This window comes from Anser cygnoides, chromosome 1, assembly GCF_040182565.1.
Source record: "Anser cygnoides isolate HZ-2024a breed goose chromosome 1, Taihu_goose_T2T_genome, whole genome shotgun sequence".
NCBI classification, from domain to species: Eukaryota; Metazoa; Chordata; class Aves; order Anseriformes; family Anatidae; genus Anser; species Anser cygnoides.
The window spans coordinates 161,381,258-161,405,961 of NC_089873.1; the positions used below are offsets into that span (position 1 = coordinate 161,381,258).

The following is a 24,704-nucleotide window of genomic DNA, read 5'->3' on the forward strand; positions in this document are numbered from 1 at the left end:
ACTGAGCACAGGAACAGGTTTCCTAGAAAGGCTGTGGATTCTCCATCCCAGAAAGAGTCAAAACAAAAAAGGACATGACCTAGAGCAACCAGTTGACTCTCCTCTGAGCAGAGGATTTGGCTGAGAATATACCCAGAGATGCCTTCCTGTCTCAGTTTTTCTGCAATCCTGTGAAAAAGAAAATATGGTACAGTTTTCACAGCAAAGAATGAAATGAAAATGGCTAAGTAATGCTTGTAACCACCTCTCCAGTTTTTACATGTATTCACATATATGTATAATGTGATTATTGTGTAGGACAATATTCATGCTTCCCTCATTCTTTTAATATGTTTTGAACAGAAATATCATATCATATTAATATCATATACATATATTAAAGATGATTAGAAAGTGACTAGTGCAGTTCACAAGTGCAGTGAATTTTCCAAATGTTCTGCTTTGGTCTTCATTTTTTACTTTCTCTATTTAAATAAATAAATAAAATAATAATGAACAAACAAACAAACAAACAAGAAAAAAAAACTTTGTGTTTACTCATATTTCAGACATAACAACATGGAAAAATGTACATATATGTGAAATCATAGATGATTAAGAAGTAGTTAGTGAAAATTAATGTAAAGAAAGAGAATATCGGATAAATTAAAATTCTGTCTAACTTTAACCACAGATACTCTAACCTCAGAAAACAACTAGGTAAAATATATTATCAGGAAAGAACAAAACCTTTAACTAAAAATATTTTTATTACACATAATGTCACTGGTAAAAGTTATCAAGTGGTAGAGCAAATTGTTTTCTCACCCTCAGTTTTGAAAGCTGCATGATGTGTAAATTGCAGTAAAAACATCGTTTGGAAGTTTAATAAGACTGTTCACAAGTTACTGCTGGTGTCAGAAGATGTCTATAAAATCTTAACAATTTTTCTAACGGTAGCTGTGTATCACCCCTGACAAAGTTTTAAGTGGGCTGTAGATCCACATCACCAGAAGGAAACTTCATCCAGCAGTGCAATATATTTCTAATTTAGTTTGAAAAAGTGTCTCTAAAGGTGATTTAGACAGATCATAAAACAAATTTTGTCTACAGTTCATTATAATGAAATGAAAATGTTATTAGACTTTTAAACTGACAACATATTAAAATTAATTCAATAACATGGTGATAGTGATTAAGATGACAGGTAGATTTATAGACCAGCTTACACATAAAATGAAGTTTTCTAATGAGTGAGCATTAAAGTGAAATCTGAAAAAATAAAATTGCAGGCAAAAAAAGATGCACAACAGTAACACACTTTTAGTTTTCTAAGAGATTTAAGATGAGACATAAAGAGGTAATATACTTTTTCTACCATTTATGTTAATTGAAAAAGGAAAAAATAAGTACTAAAACTACTTAGAAAGCACTTAGAGTTTTAGTCAATAACTTTGCATCTGTGCTTGAATGAAGACTGTAAATTCAGCAATGATTACAAACCTACTTTCTTCTCCCAGAACCTACATGTTCATTCTTTCTTTCTCTCTTTCTTTTTCTTTCTCTCTTTCTTTTTCTTTCTTCCTTTCTTCCTTTTTCTCTTTCTCTTTCTTTCTTTCTTTTTCTTTCTTTCTTTCTTTCTTTCTTTCTTTCTTTCTTTCTTTCTTTCTTTCTTTCTTTCTTTCTTTCTTTCTTTCTTTCTTTCTTTCTTTCTTTCTTTCTTTCTTTCTTTCTTTCTTTCTTTCTTTCTTTTCTTTCTTTCTTTCCTTTTTTCTTTCTTTCTTTCTTTCTTTCTTTTTCTTTTTTCTTTCTTTCTTTTCCTTCCTTCCTTCCTTCCTTCCTTCCTTCCTTCCTTCCTTCCTTCCTTCCTTCCTTCCTTCCTTCCTTCCTTCCTTCCTTCCTTTCTTTCTCTCTTTCTGTTTCTCTTTCTCTCTCTCTCCTTCTCTCTCTCTCTTTCTCTTTCTCTCTTTCTCTCTCTTTCTTTCTTTCTTTCTCTCTCTTTCTCTCTCTCTCTTTCTCTTTCTCTCTTTTCTTTCTTCTCTTCTTCTTCCTTCTCTTCTCTTCTCTTCTCTTCTCTCCCTTCCTCTTCTTCCTTTCTTTCTCTCTCTTCTCTTTCTCTTCTCTTCTCTTCTCTTCTCTTCTCTCTCTCTTTTCTCTTCTCTTCTCTTCTCTCTCTCTTCTCTTCTCTTCTCTTCTCTTCTCTTCTTCTCTTCTCTTCTCTTCTCTTCTCTTCTCTTCTCTTCTCTTCTCTTCTCTCTCTCTTCTCTTCTCTTCTCTTCTCTTCTCTTCTCTTCTCTTCTCTTCTCTTCTCTTCTCTTCTCTTCTTCTCTTCTCTTCTCTTCTTCTCTTCTCTTCTCTTCTCTTCTCTTCCCTTCCCTTCCCTTCCCTTCCCTTCCCTTCCCTTCCCTTCCCTTCCCTTCCCTTCCCTTCCCTTCCCTTCCCTTCCCTTCCCTTCCCTTCCCTTCCCTTCCCTTCCCTTTCCCTTCCCTTCCCTTCTTCCCTTCTTCCCTTCCCTTCCCTTCCCTTCCCTTCCCTTCCCTTCCCTTCCCTTCCCTTCCCTTCCCCCTTCCCTTCCCTTCCCTTCCCTTCCCTTCCCTTCCCTTCCCTTCCCTTCCCTTCCCTTCCCTTCCCTTCCCTTCCCTTCCCTTCCCTTCCCTTCCCTTCCCTTCCCTTCCCTTCCCTTCCCTTCCCTTCCCTTCCCTTCCCTTCCCTTCTTCCCTTCCCTTCCCTTCCCTTCCCTTCCCTTCCCTTCCCTTCCCTTCCCTTCCCTTCCCTTCCCCCTTCCCTTCCCTTCCCTTCCCTTCCCTTCCCTTCCCTTCCCTTCCCTTCCCCCTTCCCTTCCCTTCCCTTCCCTTCCCTTCCCTTCCCTTCCCTTCCCTTCCCTTCCCTTCTTCCCTTCTTTGCTCTTTGATGGCCTAATTCATGAAATATTCTGCTTGTTTTATACATGTAAAAGGTCTTCTGAAACTATACACAATTTCTGCTATTATAGAAACTGGCAATTTTATCTGCAGTGTTTTCAAATCACAGGAAGTAAAAAATCCTTCACTTTTCTAGCTTTATACTGAGGAAATTCCGTGGTTGTCAATCATCTGTTCAAGATGAATAATCTTTGGTTAATTATTATGAGAAGTATAAATGACTGATTTAATTATACAACTTTGGAAAATAGGATAATTCCTTCCAGTCTGTATTGATAATACTAATATTGCCATACTAATATGCCTAGATATTTTAGTGTGGAATTGGCCTTGTGTGTTTACTGCAATGCACATCTGTGAGAGAAAGAGAGAGACCATCATTACAATTAAATATATGAGAAACCAAGAGGAGATACTCTATGGGGCAAAAATTGTATTTGACCTGTATGGCCACATGCAACAGGGAACATAGTTTGTATGAGTTGTTATATCGTACAGATTGTTAGTGTCAGCTCAAGTCTTTTCAGCACTGCAGAAAAATATGAAATGTGCTGCCATCAAGGATTAGGAGGCTGAGGCTAGGCTGGTTTTATTTATTTATTTATTTGTCTGCCTATCTATTTTTCCTGGAAAAAAGATCTGGGAAAGGGGGTTTAGCTTGAAGACCTTGTTCTTGATGGTCCAGCTGGTCTGCAGTGTGGATTAGCTGTATCTTCAGAGCACAATGGCACTTTTTTGCAGTCATCATCTCTACCTTTCTTGTTGGTGGAAGCAGCAGTGGTCTATGGACTATGCAGAAGTCCCCCACATACTTGATAAATGTTTAGTGTTGTGTCTCATTATACATTGACCAATCCCATGGAAAATGCTGACATCTGTAGATGACGGCTGTCTCTGTGATACCATGTGAGAATTGAATCTCTCTCCCTTCAAATTTAACCAGGCGGTAATATACCCATTGTAGAATAATAGAAGTGACTTTTTTTTTGTTTTTTATTCTCATTACATAATTTTGTTTTTGAAATAAAATTATCCATTAAGTTATATTCCTAACCAATTCTCCATTTGTTTATATGCTGCAAATATTTTTCTAAATTCAGTATTAAATCTGGGTTGCAACATACTGGTGTAAAACTAGAAGCAGTAAAAATGTTACATAAAATATTTAAGGTAGAATCTAGCTGCATAATACCCCAAAGCTTGCTGTTTGTGTCTGACAGCATAATCTTACATTTCAGAAATGTAAGTGGGAATGAGAAGTGGGTATAAGCAATAACAAAACATCAAAAGTAGATAGAAGATATAAGTCTTTGAAACACAGACATTGTATCTAGAACTTCCAAATACTATGTTGGTGAAACACAGTTATTGGAACCACAATAAAATATAAATAAATAAAAAAAAACGATTAGCTTCTATTGGAAAACCCACCATTACCATTTTGCAAAAGACATTATGCTGACAAGGGTGGAAAGAAAGCAGATCTGAGGTAAATTGATTTTTTTGGACCCCATACACTTGGAAAGGACCACATGCATTTGGAAAATGCCAACGGCTGCTTTGATGCAAGGGATTTTCTAGCTCCCTAATTCTAAAAGTGACAAAATGCCAGTGATCCTTATAATCCTTAAAATATACTGCAGATATTTTTTGGTAGAGCTCCTAGTTTCGAAGGAGTGGATTTATATGAGTGGTGAATAATTTTTGTGTTGTCTGGTCAGTTAGATTCTTAAGACCAGAAAACAGAGAGCAGATATTTTGAAATGGTTTTCCAATAAGGGAAAAAATATAGTCTTACAAAATCTAAGGAAGATTTGCCTTGTTTAGCCTAAGAGTAGGGTCAGTATTAAGGAAAAGATGCTTCCAAACTAGTTAATGTGATCTGAAAAATAAATAAATAAGTATATATATATATATATATATTTTCCACCACAGAGTAAAGACCATGTTAACTACAGATATTTACCAATGACAGGTCAGTCTGTGCTGTGGATTTACAGTCTTGAAATGTATCCTCAGAGCTCAAATGCAGCCTCCCTGGGCTACAGCTGCCAAAGTGGATGAACAGAATTGCATCCAAAATCAGATATGAAGAACACTTTTGGAAAATATAAACTGTGAAAATATGAAAGTTCAGACACTTTTTCATATTGATTTTAAGGAATTTTCTTTCATGTTGGAAAGAAGAAATGTGAGGAAAGCAAATTGTTTATCTGAAAGGCATTTAAAACAACAAAAATAGGAAAATGTTCCCTATTTCTCTACTTTATTCTCTGCATTAGGAAAGTTACTCTGACAAAAATATCTGTGATTATTATATATAGTAAGATGAAACATAAATACAATCATTAGAAGTTTAATATTAACTGTAGTAGTTTTGTTAATAAATAAATAAAATTGAATGAGCTGTCTACTTGATTTGAAAATGACAGATGTTAAAAACTGCCTGGAATTTCTAGAGCAGCATCTTGCTTTTAGAAGTACTGGTGCCATTTATAGTGCTTGAGTGCTTTGGATTTCAGGATGAGGAATACGACTTTTGTAAGTGCCTTTTCAGAATTCAGTGAAAGTGGGTTCGGATAATGACTTTGGCTATCTGCTCTTTCTTATAGGACTTGAAAGATCTGTTCTAGTAGGAGCCCTGCAAAAGCCCAGAAAAGAACTCTCTAGAGCTATCAGTCAAGCAACAAGTAACTACAGTGAGTGTCTTAGCCTAGATGTCACTCTCCAACCTATTGCATTCTGTGTAGATACATCTGTAAGTATTGGTGGCACCACAGGCAACCAAGAAAGTAGTACCAAACTTGTTCTTTTAAAGTAGAACATGCACAAGTCATTTGGTAAGCAAGAAGTTTCTCTCTTTATAGCAATAAATGAGTAGTTACCAAAATTATTTTCCTTTCATTTGTTTATTTTTATTTTATTTTTATTTTTATTTTTTAAGAGATGTTATCCTCCTTCTGCAGAAAGATGTACTCTTCACTCTTTTATAATCAATGGATGAACAATATTTGCCACATATTTACTCAAAAATAATAGTGAAAGAGGAATAAAAACTAAAGTGAAAATGGTTATTTTCTACATTTGCTCTCTTTCTGTGTATGCTGTTTATATAAAATATATAAACAGATATACAATATATATACACATATGATGAATACAGATACTGCTTTCATGTCCATTTATTTCATTTCAATAATTTTTATCATTTTACAGTGTTGTATGACCCATTTTTCATGGTCCCATCAACTTCCTTCAAATTAGTCATGTTATTCAAATTCTTTCTCCTGTCAGTGGAAGGACTGAAGGCTATCATCCTTGCTAAGAGAATTCCACTTGAATATGATTTTTTCATCTCGTATCACTTTCAGTTTTCTGGTGAGTTGACCCTACGTAGCAACTAAGCATCTACCAGCTACTTGCTTACTCCCTGCCCCCAATGGGATGGGAGACAGAACTGGAAGAACAAAAGCAAGAAAAACTTATGGGTTGAATGAAAGACAGTTCAGTGAGTGAAGGAAAGGGGGTCAGGGTGCAGAAGTAATGCAGAGACAGTCACTTACTACATACTTTGTCAAGTCCGACCTGCATCCAGCCAGTCTCTGAGCAGTGGCTACTTTGGAAAGATTACCTCCAAGTTTTATTGTTAAGCATCACATTACGTGGCATGGAATATCCCTTTAGTCAGTTTAGGTCAGCTGTTCTGGCTATGCCTGCTCCAAGCCTTTTGCCTACTCAAAGTCTTCATGCTACAGGAGCAGAGAGAGAAAGGTAAAGCCTTGATGCTGCACAAGCACTGTTCAGAAATAGTTAAAACATTGGAGTTCTAACTTAAAACATTGTGCTATTAGCACTGTCTTGGTCACAAATCTAAAACACGTCACGAAATGGGCTGCTATGAAGAAAATTACCCTCATCCCAGTGAGACTCAGTAGGGCCTTTTACCTCTAAACTTTTTGGAAGAATTGTATCTTACAGTTGCTATAGAAGTCTTTCTGGCATGCCTCCTTGGTACTTTCTGATAAAAGCTGTATTTTACTAAAATTTGATTCCACTGAAAGAATGGCCTCTCTTGGTATCCTTTATCTACTTTGTTCCAGTATTTTTGATGGAATTCTTCATGCTCCCCAAATCTTGTGCTTCTTTATATTTAATTATTGTGTTACTTTACTTCCCCTTTGACTCTTGATTCCTCCTCAAGAGAAAGCTGAGGTTATTGAAAGTTACTGCTCATGCCTTTGAAAATAATTATAGTATGGGGTTCTACCTTGTACACAGAAGCAATAACATTTTCTATTGTACATCCTACTTCATATATGACGTAGCAACCCTTATGATGTCATGCAGCTTGCACTATGTGTAAAGAACCAAGACTGATGAACTCTGCTTTATAATTGCACAGAGAAATGTAGTTATTACCCAAGAATACTAGCTGGAAAACAAACAAACAAACAAACAAAAAAATGTCTTATTCCCAAAGGATAGACCTTAACAAATATTAACTCACATGTCTGTATGTGCATCTTTCATCTCATCCTGTGACCAGTATTTTTGCACCTGCATCACTGAGCAGCAAAAGAGCAACTGGAGAAGATTCCCATCTTTGTATAGACACATACTCAATGAATTAGGAAACTCTCAGATAAATTGGGAGCTATTATTGTAACTTGTGAGGAAGAAGCTGAAATTAACTTGTATACATCTTAGGTGAATGCTTCAATTCTTAGACATTATTGTTGCACTATTAAGAATGTGAAATACATAAAGTTACACAGTTCCTCTCGTCACTTGAATAACGGTAGCCTAAAGGAGGACTGTAGTTCTTTGCATAAAAGTGAATTTAATCTAAAGCCATCTGAGTCAAATGTGTTCTTAAATGCAGAACAGATACTATAAGGTGTATTGAATCATAGGCTGTTCTCAAGATTTTTCAGTACTTAGTGGCAGAGTTATCAGAAATGCACTGTCTAGGAACATTATCATGTTCTAATCTTGAATGAACTGAGCTTCCACAGATTAATGTATCATTCCACTGAACTGAGGAGAGGCCCTGTACTATGAAAGACTTTCAAATCTGTCATACAAATTAGACAAGGACAAACAAGTCTTAAATATGCCTCTGAAACATAAGAAAAGCTATAATTTCCCAAATATGCAGTGTATTAGAGTGTATTCTCACTGTTTTGATTATGAGAAACAAACATCTTCACAGTCATGTGTGACAGCTTGTAGCAACTTCTGTGCTCTTATCAAAAATCGAAGGGTTTGATTTTTTTTTGTTGGTTGCCTTTTGTTTTTGTTTGTTTGTTTGTTTGTTTTAGTCCTGTTTAGCAGGAGGATCAATATTCTTCCTTTCAATAGCAAGAGGCCTGCCCTTAAAATCTTAATATAGTTCTTCTCTCAGCTTGGGTTCCGAGCACTGATGGCCTATAGAAACCATTCAGTTTCTGCCTTTCACATTTTTCAGTGGAAATTATTTTCTTGGGTAAGGCGAGTAAGTTGGTTTAATATATTTATATCTAAATCCTGGTATGATTGGTCTATAACCACACAGAGCTGTAATACACTCTTGCTGTTGCAAGGAACAAGCTTTTACCGAATTTGCAAGGTCTTGGGACTGAGGCTTATCAGGCTTACTCAGTCTTAATTTTTCTTCACTTGCCTGCATTTTCTTTTATTTGTTTTAGCTGTGACTAAAATTTCTCTAACAACTGACCAGGCATCTAAGGCTAATTTTTTTTACTTTTGTTTCTCTTTGCATGGTACAACTATGGTTTCATATAGATAACAGTAACTAGCAGTTGTTCTACGCAGAATGAGATATTTATGATTTGCACAATGATGCAATGTAGAGGAAGCTAGACCTCACCTAGCAGCAGAGGCTTTGAGAAGTGGAGGCAAAGGGTTTGGTCTAGAGGGGCATAGGCATAGGGGTACATGAGACAGAACATGGGCTTGGCACTAGAAACGCCACGGTTTGTAAACAACTCACCCGTGATCAGCTAAAGATTAGGAGCCTAGGAGCTGGACAATCAGGTTTAAGGGTAAAAAAAAAAAAAAGAAAAAATAAATAGTATCTGAAATAAGGCACCATGTACAATAAACTCATCTATAACATGGAGCTCAGACCAATGAAGGAAATTGTAGAACCATGTTAGTAAACATAAAAAAAAATCCTAGTGGATCCTAGAGTGACAAAAAAAGAAACCATAGTCATGAAAAACAGACTCCAAAGGACTGCAGATGCCAACAACTTGATGTAACACCCATCCCAACACCAAAATGAAATTACCAGCCCCTGAGACTCAGGGAAGTTGTGGAAGGGTGAGCATAACCTAAAGAAAAGAGATAGAAACAAAGCATGTTTATAACAATTTTAACTGCCTTATTGTCTTTCCTTTTTTTTTTTCTTTTTTTTTTCAAGAATTAGATCTAGAAATAGTGATTCTTGAATTATACTGTTACACTAAGAATCAGTTATTAGCTCACATTCTTTATATAGCTAAGCTTTCCTTCCTATTTGTCCATAAAGCATGTTTTGAGCATAACATTTTTAACTTCTCCAGGATTCCTTAAGAAACAATCATAAATAGTAAACTGTTTCTTTGTTTTACTTTTCTTTTTTCCACAGCTTCTTACACTCAGCAAACACACCTTTTATGATCACCTATTTCCAGACATTTTCCACAGAAACACCTTTTTCCTAGGATTACTCTCTGAAAGACTACTAAAAGCCCTTGAAAGAGAGAGCACAAATGTATTTCTCTTCATGTATCTTCTTCTGATTGATAGAAAATATACTGATTCAAAATTCTCTATTTTAATAATAGACACAATTCCCCAGCAACCATACATTGCTCCATTTTTGACTTTTGAACCTGGAGTCAGTGTTAAAAAGCCAGAACAAACTTTATTAATAACGCAAGTTACCATGAAAACAAGTTTCCAAGCATAGTTTATTTGAGCATCATCAGTAACAGATCCCAGTTGTGTCTGCACAAGTACAAACCATGAAGCAGTGGTAAGAGTAGTAGTACTGTAGGAGACAAGTTCTGTATTCTTTTTCTTTGCTCTTGCAACTTAACCTTTCATCCTTTCAAAATGATTCAAGTTATTTCTTCATCTTCCTCCATCCTCCATCCTTTGTCCCTATTAAGTAGGATCTTTGTTCTCACCCAGTCCCACCTTCTTTGCTCTCAGTGACCTCATTCTGCTGCATACTTCTGCAACACTGATTTCACAGTCCAGGCTTCAAAGGAACACCTACAGTAGTGGCTTTAGAGAAACCTTTCTTTCTCTGTTTGGAAATAGATGGAAATCAATGTTATATTTTGTTCAATCACAGTCATAGGAGGCACAAAAGTTGTAGTCAACTATTGGATCTCCTTCCAGGCAAGCAAAGTACTGAAGAACCAAAAGCTAGCTCCTAGCTTTCACTGTGGTCAGGAACTGATGAAAGCCTGAAGCCAGAATGAGAACTGCATTTTGAATCACACGAGCTCTCTTCTTGTATTGCCTTCCGTATCTGACAGCAGAGTCAACTCTTGATTCTGCTACAAATCACTCTGAGGTTGTCCCAGTACCACTGATATTGCACATATGATATGTAGAAAATCTTGCTATAAAAACTGCAGTGATAATAAGCATTGGCCACTGTGACTCAGACGTAGAACAATTAGCCTTCTAAATACCTATATATATATTGTGGTTTAACCCAGCAGGCAACATAACGTAACACAGCCATTCATTCACTCCCCATCCTCAAGTGGGTTAGGGGAGATAATTGGAAAAAAAGAGGTAAAACTCATGGGTTGAGATAAAGACATTTAAAAGGACAACAACAAAAAAAAAGATGATAATTATAATAGTATACTTAGATATGTATACACAAAACAAGTAGTTCGCAATGCGATTGCTTACCACCCACCAAACAATGCCTAGCCAGTCCCTGAGCAGCAGCCACTCCCCAGGCAACCCTCCCAGTTTTTACTGTTGTTATGGTTTAACCCAGCTGGCAGCTAAGCACACACAAGATCATTCTCCCTTTCCCCTTCTATCTCTGGGATGTGGGGAAGAGAATGAGAAAGAAATGAAAACCTGTGGGTTGAGATAAAGACGGTTTATTAGGACAGGAAAGAAAGGATAATTAATGATAATGATAATGATAATGATAATGAAAATAATAAAGTACAAAACAAGTGATGCACAATGCAATTGCTCACCACCCGCTGACCGATGCCCAGCCTATTCCCGAGCAGCCGGCCCTCCCACCCTGGCCAGCCACCCCTATATATTGTTTAGCATGACGTCAGATGGTATGGAATACCCCTTTGGCCAGTTTGGGTCAGCTGTCCTGGGTCTGTCCCCTCCCAGCTCCTGCTGCACCCCCAGCCTGCTCGCTGGCAGGACAGAGCGAGAAGCCGAAAAGTCCTTGGCCTGGTGTAAGCACTACTCTGCAACAATTAAAACATCAGTGTGTTATCAACATTCTCATTCTAAATCGCAAACACAGCACCATACCAGCTACTAGGAGGAAAATTGACTCTATCCTAGCTGAAACCAGAACAATTGTTCTGCATAATATCATATGTTATGGAAGATCTCTTTGGCCAGTCTGGGTCACCTGTCCTTGCTGTGTTCCATTTCAGATTCTTGTGCACCCCCAGCCTCCTTGCTGGCAGAGCAGTAGGAGAAGCTCCTTAACTCAGTTTAAACACTGCTCTGCAGCAACTGAAACATCAGTGTGTTATCAGCATTATTTTACTCCTAAATCCAAAACATGGCACATACCAGCCACTGTGAGTGAGGAAAATGAACTCCATCCCAACTGAAAACAGAACAATATCCACCCCTTTTTCCATACTATTTACATCATGCTCAGGTCCCACACTTTCTGTTATATCCTAATTAATCACCACCTCTTGCTACTTTACCCACAAATCTGTACCTCTCCACAGAATTAAGAACAGCTATCCAAGAAAATAAAACTAGTGAAATAATTGAGTTCTGAAAAATCAAGGTTAAACTAACTTCAAAGCAATTTGCTAAAATGTTGAAGTGAAAGCAAACAAAGCCAATAAAAATGCTGCAAAAATTAATCTCAGGAATGAATCCAGAAATAACATCAATTGCACTGCAGAACTGAGTGTCAGGAATCTAAATTGTAAAACCTGGTTAAAAATAAAAAAAAAATAAAAAAATAGAGAATTTGTGATTATAAACCAATATTCCATAAATGGAAAGTTTCCAAAGCCATGGAATAAAAAAAATAAAATATTAAAAAAAAAAAAGACTGATGTATGTTGTATCTCAATTATTGTTTGTTCCTTGTTCATTTGTATGTTTCATTTGTTCAGTTCAAAGCATTAAGAGAAAAATATATACAGTAAAAAATTGAATCATGAAATCACCCTCTTTGCTAAACACCTTAACACAAAATCATTCCTACAAATGAATCAGAAAAAAGTGAAACAATGGAATAGATATAGATTTAAAGATTAAATGGAGAAGAGAATTCATGTTAAAATAACCATGTTAGGAATAACACTTTGAAATGATTCTCAGCACTTGTTTGTTCACAGTTGAGATGCATAAATGTTCAAACAGTTACTATATTAACAATCAGAATTTAGTCTTAAATGTGTGTTTCATATGAACAAAGGGTGGAGTTTGTAGCAGGTATATGTTTATAAGCAGCAGTATGCTCTAATAGTGACCTCTGGTGGGAAGGTCATGAGCTGGAGTGTGCTAGTTGAAATAGGATCCAACCTGCCTTGAGACAAACGAAAACAACAACAGGAAATATTCATTGTGCACCAAAACTTAGCTATACAGTACCAAGCTTAATTTGATCAGAGAAGCAGCCCGAGCCCCGGCTTAAGCACATCTGTCACTGGCAGCAGGCTGTATTTAGGGGTTGGTTGGACACTCTGGGGAGGCACTCCATGAAGTCCCTAAAGGCACTGATCACTGCCAGTGATACACTGGCAAACCACACTGGCTCAGAGCAAGGACAGCCCTGAGGGACTGTAGCCATGAGCAGCCCAGGCCCAGTGACAATAAGGAATAGAGCAGCAATCATTAAGGGCAGAGACATGTACCATCTCAACTTCATACATCACACATCACATCACAGGACAAATTGGAAGAGACTGAGTATAAACTGTGGTGAAAATAAATAAAATTGAGACTGGTGAGGGCATAGAAATTTTTTTTTAATCTAAGTATTTGTCTAAACTCTCTCTCTCTCTCTCTCTCTCTCTCTCTCTCTCTCTCTCTCTTTCAATCAGTGATCAGCATTTTGTGTTGGATGACAATAAATTAAATGAAGTATAATTCCCCAGCTGTAGGCTGTTCCTTGTGACAGCAATAAACAATTTTTTTTTCTTTGTAAATAGCATTCTATGACACTGCTGTACACTATAGTCTACAACCTATGGCTATCTTCACTTTATTGGCTTAAATAAAAATTACAAATAACTTAAAATTTTATTCAGAGATACAAGAGCAGAACTATACAGAATAAATATACCCATTTATGTCCTTGTTTAAGCTGAAAGTTTACATATGAGCCTTTTAGTAAGCTAGTATGAATAAACAGGTAAGAAACCTTAAAAGAAGAACTTAAGCACATACTTAAATATTTGTTTACTTACCTACTGGTCCCAGACTGGGACTGGTGTTTGATTCTACTTTTCAATTGTTTCACAATTTATTCAACATTGTTTCAAAATCCAGCTTCGATGTAATTTAGGTCACTAGAAATATTTTAAAATTTGATATGCTGCTTTCCAAGCTGAGTCTCTCGTAAATTGTCAGTCCACGTACATTCCCATTACATTCACCAGAACCAATGTAGAATATGTATATCGTTTACACAACATTACAGGACTGAATTTATAATAAATAAATGTATTATACATGTATATACTATATTATATTTAGAGGTTGTATAAATTTATATACTGGTAATAAATTCAAATATTATAAATAAATTAAAATATATCACACATACAATATACTTTTTATAATTACAAATATAAATTGTATAAATTATGTACCATATAGTTATGTATCCTATATATGAAAATATTTACATATTTTTGTAGTTATATAATTTTACTAGTGGTTCTATACATTTCTTATTTATATGCAAATTTATATTTAGCATTTAAATACTTATATAAATAATTTTAAATTCCATATTTTAGAATCCATATTAAATTGATTTGGAAAAGTGGAATTGTTAACGATAAGTTTAAGAAGTTTGACTGCTATGTCTGTACTTAAATATTTACCTGACTGTACTTTGAGGTGAAATTGACAACATCAGGTTTAATGGTAGTTCTTGGTATTTCAGAACACCTTAAGAGATTTTTCAATACTTTGCTTTTTAAGTTTTGTTTGTGTGTGTGTGTGGTTTGCTTGCTTGTTTGTTTGTTTCCCTAAGGAAAAAGGGTTTGTCTGAATTATTAGGAATTCTGAATAAAAATGATTTTGTAAGAAAAAAAGGATTATCATCATAAGCAAATGGAAAAAGTATCAGCTGAGAATTTCAGTTTTTCAAATGAAATGTTAGTTTTAAGGAGAAAAGGAAAACGTTTGTTTGTTTAGAGGGGTTTTCTTTAACAATTATTCCTCTCATGAGGAATAATTTGTCATCAACTCAATCAATGAAAGCATTTAAATAGCTAAATATTGACCTCACTCAATTTAGATATTAATTTCCAGATATTTTGATCATTTTGTAATGAAATTCCTTTTGACTCTTTGACTACATATATATTTTCCTATCCATCAGAACAAAGAATTAAACACTTTTAGTACTATTCATGTTGTATTTATGCATAAAATATCAAAGGAAGCATTCAATTTCTAATGTGTGTTTTATTTGTAGAATCATAGAATGTCCTGAGTTGGAAGGGATCCACAAGGATCATCAAATCCAACTCCTGTCTCCACACAGGACCACAGAAAAATCAGACTACACGTTTGTAGACTACATCAGACTACAGACTACGTGAGACTGTTGTCCTTCTTGATCTCTGACAGGCTTGGTGTCATGACCACTTCCATGGGGAGCCTGTTCCCGTGCCAGACCACCCTCTTATTGATGAACCTTTTCTTAATATACAACCTGAACCTCCTCATGTTGTTTCCCTGGGTCCTATCACTAGTCACCAGAGAGAAAAGTGCATCATCTTCTACTTCTCGTCATGAGGAAGATGCATGTCACAATGAGGTCTCCCCTCAGTCTCCCCTTCTCTAGGCTAAACAAAACAAATTACTTCAGCCTCTCCTCTTGCCCTCTAGACCCTTCACCATCTGTGTAGCCCTCCCTAGTAGTTTTCTGTTCTTCTTATATTGTAGTGACCAAAACTGCTTATGGTACTTATGAACCTTAAGGTGAGGCCACACCATCAGCAAGTACAGAGTACAGTGTAACAACCACTTCCCTCAACTGACTAGATATGCTGTGCTTGATACAGGATACAGTTGGCACTCCTAGCTGCCAGGGCACACTGCTGATTCATATTCAACTTGCTGTAGACCAAAACTCCCAGATATCTTTCTGCAGGGCTGCTTTCCAGCCTCTCATCTTCCAGTCTGTATGTTCAAACAGGGTTGCCCTAGGTGCAGAATCTGGCATTTGCTCTTGTTAAACAACATGTGGTAGGTGACTGACCAACTAATTCATCAAGATCCTTCTGCAAGGCCTCTCTACCCTCGGCGGAGTCAACAGCTCTGCCCAATTTAGTGTCACACACAAACTTACTCAGTGTAACTTTAAGTCTTATACAAGTCATTTATGAATACATTAAAGAGAACTGGCCCTAAAACAGAACCTTGCAGAACCCCACTAGTGACTGACCATCAGCCTGATGTAACCTCATTTACCCTTTGAGTCCAACCCATCAGCCCATTTTTCACCCATTGTACTATACATTTATATGCTGGACATTTTGTCCAGAGGGATACTGTGAGAAATAGTGTCAAAATCTTTACTGATATCCAAAAAGATTACATCAGTTGGCTTCCCTTGGTCAACTTAGTGGGTGACCTTGTCATAAAAGAAAATCAAGTTCATTAAACAGGACCTGCCCTTCGTGAACCCATGTTTGGGTCTGGCCAGTGGCCACATTGTCATTCAGGTATTTTTCAATAAATTCTCAGAATAATTTTCTGCGTAATGTTTCCAGGAGCTAGTCTCACAGAAGTGAGACTAATAAATAGGACCTTCAGTGTGACTTTAGAATGAAGACCATGGGACATATTTTGATAATATAAACATGAGTGTTCCTTGTATTATTTTTATGTGAACAGATTCTGACTTTATTTTCGTTTGAGCTACACGACAACATTTTGTCTTGTCTTGATACAACAATAACAACAAAAAGGTAACCTAAATTACAGACACAGCAGGAGAAAGCTGTCTTTACTGTTTTCCTTGCAGTGTGAAATTTTCTTTTTGCTGCTAGACATTGTTCTTAACTTACGGCAAAGTGGAGGGGAAGACTATTGCAGTAATTTATTGATGTCAACGAAAAAGTCCACTATTATGCAAGATATCCTATTTTTTGTTGCTTTATAGTTCTGTTGTTAATTAAACTTCCAAGAACTGCTTTAGCTTTTGCTAAATTCACCTCTCTCAGCTAAGACCTCCCCACATGTTGTTAAGCGTGGACTGTTACTAAAGTGATTAATTTATTAAACACACACAAAAATTCAAAGCTGCTCTCACTTAACTTTAAACATCACTAGAAAGAGAAGGTTCTGTGCCTATATAGTTTTGGCTGTAGCAATAATCTAGGTCTCTACATTTATCCTGCTTCTGTTCTGTTATGAACTGAGTTTTTAGCTTGCACCGAAGAGCACAGAGTAATTCGATACTTCTAAATACATTCTTCTGCTGAGTAGATCACGTGTAAACTAAAAATACTTTAACACATTTCAGCACGTTCCAGAAGATGCACAAATTAGCTGGCTGATGAGCCCATAGATGAATTAGGGCCCATTTTCTCTTTCAAATCCTCTCGCATTTTCAGTATTTATACAAGATGCCACCTTTCCTTAATAGTTTATAAGGTAAGTATTATTTAATGAATCTTTTAAAAAATCATCACTAAAAACATACTTTGTATTTTTGGTACTTTACAGAACTCTTAAATATTTCATTTAGTCTCTTTTCAGTCTGTCATTGATCTAACCATCCACTATTATAAAACTTCTCTCCTCTTCTTTGGAAAGGATAGCTACTGAAACTTCACATTCTCTCTGATGTTAAGGACAGCTTTCATTAGTCTCAGAGGATGAGCTGTCCATTTATTTAGCTTTCTTAGTGGTTTGCATCCTAACTTTTATCCTTGGTGCACAAAGCTTTGTGTTTTGCTATGTCTGAACATATGACAGTTAAGAAGATATATATATTTGGAGATATATATGCATAATGATATGTATTATTGTTGTGGTTTAACCCGGCTGGCAGCTAAACACCACACAGCCGTTCGCTCACCCTCCCCCTCCCTCTCTGGGATGGGGGAGAGAAACGGGAAAGTGAAGCCGGTGAGTTGAGATAAAGACAGTTTATTAAGACAGGAATATAAGGAATATAATAATAACAATAATAATAATAATAGTGATAATGATAATAGTATTAACAATAATAATGTGTAAGAAACAAGTGATGCACAATGCAATTGCTCACCACCCGCTGACCGATGCCCAGCCTATCCCCGAGCAGCCGGCCCCCCCCCCCCGGCTAGCCACCCCTATATATTGTTTAGCATGACGTCAGATGGTATGGAATACCCCTTTGGCCAGTTTGGGTCAGCTGTCCTGGGTCTGTCCCCTCCCAGCTCCTGCTGCACCCCCAGCCTGCTCGCTGGCAGGACAGAGCAAGAAGCCGAAAAGTCCTTGGCCTGGTGTAAACACTGCTCTGCAACAATTAAAACATCAGCATGTTATCAGCGCTCTTCTCATCCTAATCCAAAACATAGCACCCTACCAGCTACTATGAGCTACTTAACTCTGTCCTAACTGGAACCAGGACAATTATATATAATATATAATAATATACATAATGTATTTAATTTCATTTATAGAGACCAACTCTTGAATGGCAAAAAGAAACCAAAGTAAGTACAAACTTTTCTCCTTTTTTTTTTTTTCCAGAAACAAACAAACAAACAAACAAACAAACAAAACTCTTCCTTAAATATAAAATTCAAGATATTTTATTCTACACACACAGGATTGACAATAATCAGAATAATGGCACAGATAATGAATTCATTTGATAAATGAGAAACATACAAATTATCACAACCATTACAGTAACTACAATGAACATGACTATAACAAACTTACTCAGATAAGATTTAAAACACATTTCCAGAAGAGATAACAATGTTTGAAAATTCAGCAAAATGTAACTATTGTAATAGTATCCTGGTTACTGAACAAGACAAGATTTATTCGCACAAGACTTGTGTGAGTAGGATTTATGCATGTTAAGTTCATATACAAAAATCTGTTTTTCCTTGTGCCTACCTTATTTCACTCTTCTGCAGCCCATATTCAAGTTCAGTAAAACAGGAAGTTTAAACTCTGTTTCCTCCCCCTATGACACTTGATAGACTTCTCTAAATTCTCAAGTAGGCCACAGATTTGTCAATATATAAAATAGGTCACAAAATTCACAGTAAATATTTCCTTTATTCCCCTTTTCTACCCAGCTTCCCTACTGATGAATATACTATCTTCACAGAAAACACCTTACTTCTGTGTAATTATTTCAGGAAATTATTATCAATGTAAGAGATTAAATATGGCTTGCTATTTAACTAGTAATACATTTCAAATGGGGCCTGAAGATATCTTTATTGAGCATAGTACTAGTCATTGTATTATTTATTTAGCTGACTGATAAAAAATTGTGCTTATGAAATCTGTGCATGACCCTGAAATTGGGGAGGTTATAAACACTTAAAAAAATGACTTCCAAATTTTATTAAGGTTTGGACAACTAGTCCCAAATCAATAAGATTACATTCAATAAAATACTTCAGAGGACAAATCCAATATACAGGTACCAAACTGTTTACGTATCAGTGTTGCTGAGAAAAATATGGAAGTCATAGAGAACTGAAAAGTAGTTTTGAACAAAAAGGTAAATCTCATTCTGAGATGGTTTAATAGGATTGCTGCATGTCAGGCAAAAATAGTAATAGTGAATAGTAATAGTAAAAGAAAAATATTTTTCTACAGCCTGATGTTGGTGACACAGGCTGTAATAAGTGTGTTTTATAAAACTGTAAAAATAGGTTCTTAAATTAATAATAAATCAGTCCTTTCCTCTCCTTTCCTTCTCAATTTCCTTAATAGTGAAGATGTTCAGGAAGGAAGAATGATGTCTTGTTATGTTGACTTTCAGACACCAACTCTTAAGGAAGGTATTAGAGGTCTGAAGAAAAGAAAAAAGAATAGGAGCTGAAGAAAATATACATGAAAGATTAAGAGAAGATCTAGAAATTCTCTATCAATATAGAAAATATTACAAGGAGACTGATGACATAACTGTTCTTGGTGGTCATTTGGGATCGAGATGAAGCAATCAAAAACATTTGCAGTAGTAGAGAATTATGTTATTAAAATATTATGTGGGTTGGGATGAAACAAAGAAAAATATTTGGTGAAGGGTCAGGAACACAAGTCTTATGAGGAGTGGCTAAGGGAACTGGGGTTTAGTTTGGGGAAGAGGAGGCTCAAGGGAGACCTTATTGCTCTTTACAACTATCTGAAAGAAAGTTGTGGGGAGCTGGGGGGAGAGAGAGGCGGTAGGACATCCTCTTCTCGCAGATGACTAGCAATAGGACAAGAGGGAATGGCCTCAAGTTGCACCAGGGGAGGTTCAGGTTGGAAATTAGGAGACATTTCTGCTCAGAAACAGTAGTTTGGCATTGGAATGGGTTGCCCAGGCAGGTGGTAGCCTCACCATCCCTGGGGGTGTTTAAGGAAAGGTTGAACATGGTACTTAGGGATATGGTTTAGTGGGTGATATTGGTAGTAGGGGGATGGTTGGACCAGATGATCTTGGAGGTCTTTTTCAACCTTAATGATTCTATGAGTCTATGATTCTATGATTTTTTACAGCATAGATTATGAAATACTGGAACAAGCAATCCTAAAAGTTCTTGAGGTCTTCCTCTCTGAAGATGTTTAGAAGAACATTAAATAAACAAAACTCAAGTATACTTCCTCAACAAAGGATGAACTACATGTTTGCTTAAAATAATCCAAGATTCATATGTTTATGGTGTGATTATGATGGATCATATAATCTGTAAATTTGCATGGTTTGTACCTTTTGCTTATGCAAATACATCTGAATTATATTATCTGTTTAATGCACAATGCTCTATTGTAACTTATGAAGATAGAAAAAGATTTTGTGTTTTCAGAAAAGCTTTCCCTTTCACTCTCAATTAGGAAAAAGATATTTTTTTTATTTTATTGATGAAATAATAAATTTTATTATGGAAGTCACATTTTGCTATAGACCTATATTTCCCAAGTTTTTCTTTTCCTAATATTTCTTATTTTTGATACAGACCTATAGATTCTAATATTGACCTAGGATTTTGGATTTAAGACTGATTTTTTGAAAACTCGGATTGCCTTTAGAGTTAATAAAAAGAGATGAGCTTTTCTAGGGCATGATTCATCCCTTCCCAAATTAGATTTGTACATGTGGTCATCCAAATTGTTTCTTAAAATGTCCTAAACCTTCCCATTTACCATTAAAATATTTTAAAGATTTTGAAAATTACATTAGAGATGTCTGAAATTATGTTAATTTAATTGTATTCCTAGCCACCTTAGTCCTTCAGCATAGCTAAAAAACCCTCTAAAAGGAAAACACAGTAAAGAAATGTAATAAATCTGAAGTTCTAATCACCTTTGTTAAAGGACTTTGTTGTTCTCCCTTCAGAACAAGATCTGAAATTAAACTGTGCTATCACAACAGTTTTTATATAAAATGGAAACCCAATCATCCATTCATTGCACTTAAAAGTTATTTTAGATTGTTCAAAAAAAAAAAAAGTTTATAGTTCACAATAACTGAGAAAAAAAGTAATATTCTAACTTTAGGCTATACATAGTACAATGAATTTCATAAACATATTTCCAGGAAATTGGCTACAAATGGAATCAGCTAGAAATAAGCTATAACAGACAAACAAACAAAAATCCATCCTCTATTCTCTTTATTTTTTTTTCCTTTATTCAATTTATTCTTTTTTTTTTCTTTTCTTTTTTTTTTTTTTTAATAAGGAGTATATTACAGTGGCATACTGTTGTTACCTGCATGATATAACAATGTATTTTGTTGGTATGAATGTAAATGCAATGTAAATGCAGATGCCCTGGACATATCTTGCTAGTCTTCTCCCTATCTAAAGAAACCTCCCTAATCTTCTTTGTCACTGGTTATGTATACTTTAACACTTTAAATGTACAGCAAAGTCATGAGCAGAAGAACATTTCCTAAAACAAACAAACCCAACACAGATCTAAAAAGATGTAAAGACCCTGAAATCTAATGAAGCAGAAAAAAAATAAAAATAAAAAAATAGAGTTTTGTTCACCTACCAACTCTGAAAACATTTCTTTGTGCTTTAATAGGGAACTGCTTTCATCAACCGCACCAGAGTCAGCATATTATTAAGTTGTACAAGTAAAATAAAGCCTAGTGAAAATGTAGGCTCTGCTGAATGAGGCATGGGACAAAGGACCTGAAAAAGACTAAAGGATTCCATGTCTCCTTCATCTTTGTCCTAGGTAAGAATCCCAAGGCCTTTGAGATCTGAGTGAAAATCTGGAGCAAGACTCACATTCAGTAGGAAACATTTAAACAGATTGGACACACAGAATTTTAGGGGACCTGATGGAATGTGCCCATGAGGGCTGAGAAAGCTGCCCAATGCCATTGCAAACCATTCTTGATTATCTTTGGAAGATCATGACAAATGGGAGGAGTTCCTAAAGAATGGAAGAAAATAAAAATCACTCTTTTGTTCAAAAAAAAAAAAAAAAAAGTGAGAAAGAAGATCCAGAGAACACTAGGAAAGTCGGTCTCACCTTGATTCTTGGGACGGTGATGGAGTAAATAGTTCTGGAAACCATTTCCAAACACATGAAGGGCAAGAAGGTGAATCACAGAATTGTAGGGGTTGGAAGGGACCTCGGGAGATCATCGGGTCTAAACCCCCTGCCAAAGCAGGTTCCCTACAGCAAGTTGCACAGCTAGGCATCCAGACGGGCCTTGACTGTCTCCAGAGAATGGGACACCATGGTGATGGAGACCATTCAGTATGGATTTATGAATGGCAAGTTATGCTTAACCAACCTGATGGCTCCTATGATTGAGTGACTGGCTCAGTCCATGAGGGGATAGAAATGGATGTTTTTTATCTCAGCTTCAGTACAGCTTTCAGCAGTGTCCCATGTTAGATGACTTAAATTGTATTATGTACTCTGTACTATGTACATTGTACTTGTACATTCATAGGTAAACTGATGAAGCACAGGATACATAAATGAACAAGGAGATAGACTGACAGCTAGCTGAACTGCATTCTCAGTGATATCAGTAGCACCAAAGCCAGTCAAGACCAGTCACTAATTTGTGTACTAAAGGGGTTGACACTGAATCTAATACTGTTCAACATCTTTACTGATGAGCTGGATGATGGGCCAGTGTGATCCTTCAGCAAGGTAATGGAAAATGCAAAACTGTGAGGATACGCCAGATAGGTGTGATACCATTGAAAGAAACCTTGACAGGCTGGAGAGATCTACCAACAGGAATCTCACAAATTGCAACAAATGAAAATGTGAATTCCTCCTCCTGGGAGGAATAATCCTGTGCACCAGAACAGGCTGGAAAGTAGGCTGGCAAAGAAGGATGTATGGGTTCTGCTGGACAGAAAGCTGAATATAAGCCAGCCTTGAAGCAAAGAAGGCTGACAGTCTTCTGGAATCCATTACAATCCGTTAGTGTTGACATCATGGGGAGGGAGGTGATCCTTCCTCTGTACTCAGCATTGGTGAGGAATATGAGTACCTGGAGTGCTGTGTCTAGTTCTGGGCTTCCCAATACAAGACAAACATGGACATTAGGGAGCTCGTCCAGCAAAGAGTCACAAAAATAATAGATGGGTTGGAGTATGTCTCATATGAGGACAGACTGAGAAAGCCAAGATAGGTTAGCTTGTAGAAAAGAAGACTCAGGAGAGAATCTAGTCAGTGTTACAAATACCATGCACCAAGTCTGAAGATTGATCTATTAATATGCATCACATTAGAACATTTACTGATGCTACCTGCATTTTGATTCTCAGGCAGTTTTATACTATATATCCCTTATTCCCCACCACTACTTTTTTTTTTTTTTTTTTAATGTTACTATTTGTTATTCCCTTGTACACAGAAATCACTAGTAGGAGATAGTGCTAAAAGTACATTACCAAAATTACTTATAATCATATATTTAGTACATTATTTGCCTAGGATTGTTAAAGATGGACCAGATGAATGTTATCCCTCTTCATTTTCTCCTGCCTAAACTGAAAATTATGGGAAGTGGAAATTCTTACCTGTTTCTGAGTCCTTGAAGCGTTGACATACAAATGGGATAGAGAGTGAGATTACACAGAGCAATAGCAAAGAAAAGATGTAATAGGAAGCTGGGACAGACTGCAGAGATGAGGCACAATGCTTGTGTTAGTCAAGTATACTAATCATACACATTTTACACTGGGTAAAATTTTACCTTTTCTGTCTAACTCCATTTGTTTCTCCCTGCTTCCCCTTCCTCTACACATTCCCTCTTCAATTTGAACAACTCCACCAAAACCCTCCAACATCCTGGACCCTCAGTTTTGCATGCTAACAATGTCCATGTGTGTCTGCAGTTTCTTGATTGCTCATCAATTAGTGTGACTGAAGGGGTTTGTCTCTTGTTTTTGTCTCCATTGTGTCTTTCTGTCAGGTTTGTGTCTATGGATGTTTTGCTTATAGTTTCCACCTTTCCATAGCATGAGAGAATCATAGATTGGCTTGGGTTGGAATGGACCTTAAAGATCATCTAGTTACAACCCCCCTGCCATAGGCAGGGATGCCACCCACTAGACCAGGTTTCCCAGGACCTTGTCCAACCTGATTTTGAACTCCTCCAGGGATGAGGCATCCACAATTTCTCTGGGCAACCTGTTCCAGTGCCTCACCACCCTCTGAGTGAAGGATGTCCTCCTAACCTCTAATTTAAATCACCTTTCTTTTAGTTTGAAACCATTCCCCCTTGTCCTATCATTATCTGCCTGAAAAAAACAATTCCTCTCCATCTTTTTTATAAGCCGCCTTTAAGCATTGAAAGACTACAATAAGGTCAGCTCAGAGCCTTCTCTACTTCAGGCTGAACAGCCCCAATGCTCTCAGCCTTTCTTCATAGGAGTGGTGATCCAGCCCTCCGATCATCTTCATAGACCTTCGTTGGGCATGCTCTAACAGGTCTACATCGTTCCTGTGCTGGGGGCTCCAAACCTGGACTCAGTACTCCAAGTGGGGCCTCACAAGAGCAGAGCAGAGGGGAACAATCACCTCCCTAGACCCACTGGCCACCCCCCTGCTGATGCAGCCCAGTATGCAGTTGGCCTTCTGGGCTGCAAGCACGCACTGCTGGCTCATGTTAAGCTTTTCATCTACCAGATCACCCAAGTCCTTCTCTGCAGGGCTGTTCTCAAT

General features: G+C 36.7%; 1 long non-coding RNA gene across 1 annotated transcript; it reads left to right on the forward strand.

Moving 5' to 3' along the window:
• The first annotated feature begins 16,765 nt into the window (after positions 1 to 16,765).
• On the forward strand, positions 16,766 to 24,426 carry LOC125180977 (uncharacterized). The gene is made up of 3 exons (XR_007159975.2): positions 16,766 to 16,985; positions 18,002 to 18,034; positions 20,052 to 24,426. It is a non-coding gene; the product is annotated as an uncharacterized lncRNA (long non-coding RNA).
• The last annotated feature ends 278 nt before the right edge of the window (positions 24,427 to 24,704 follow it).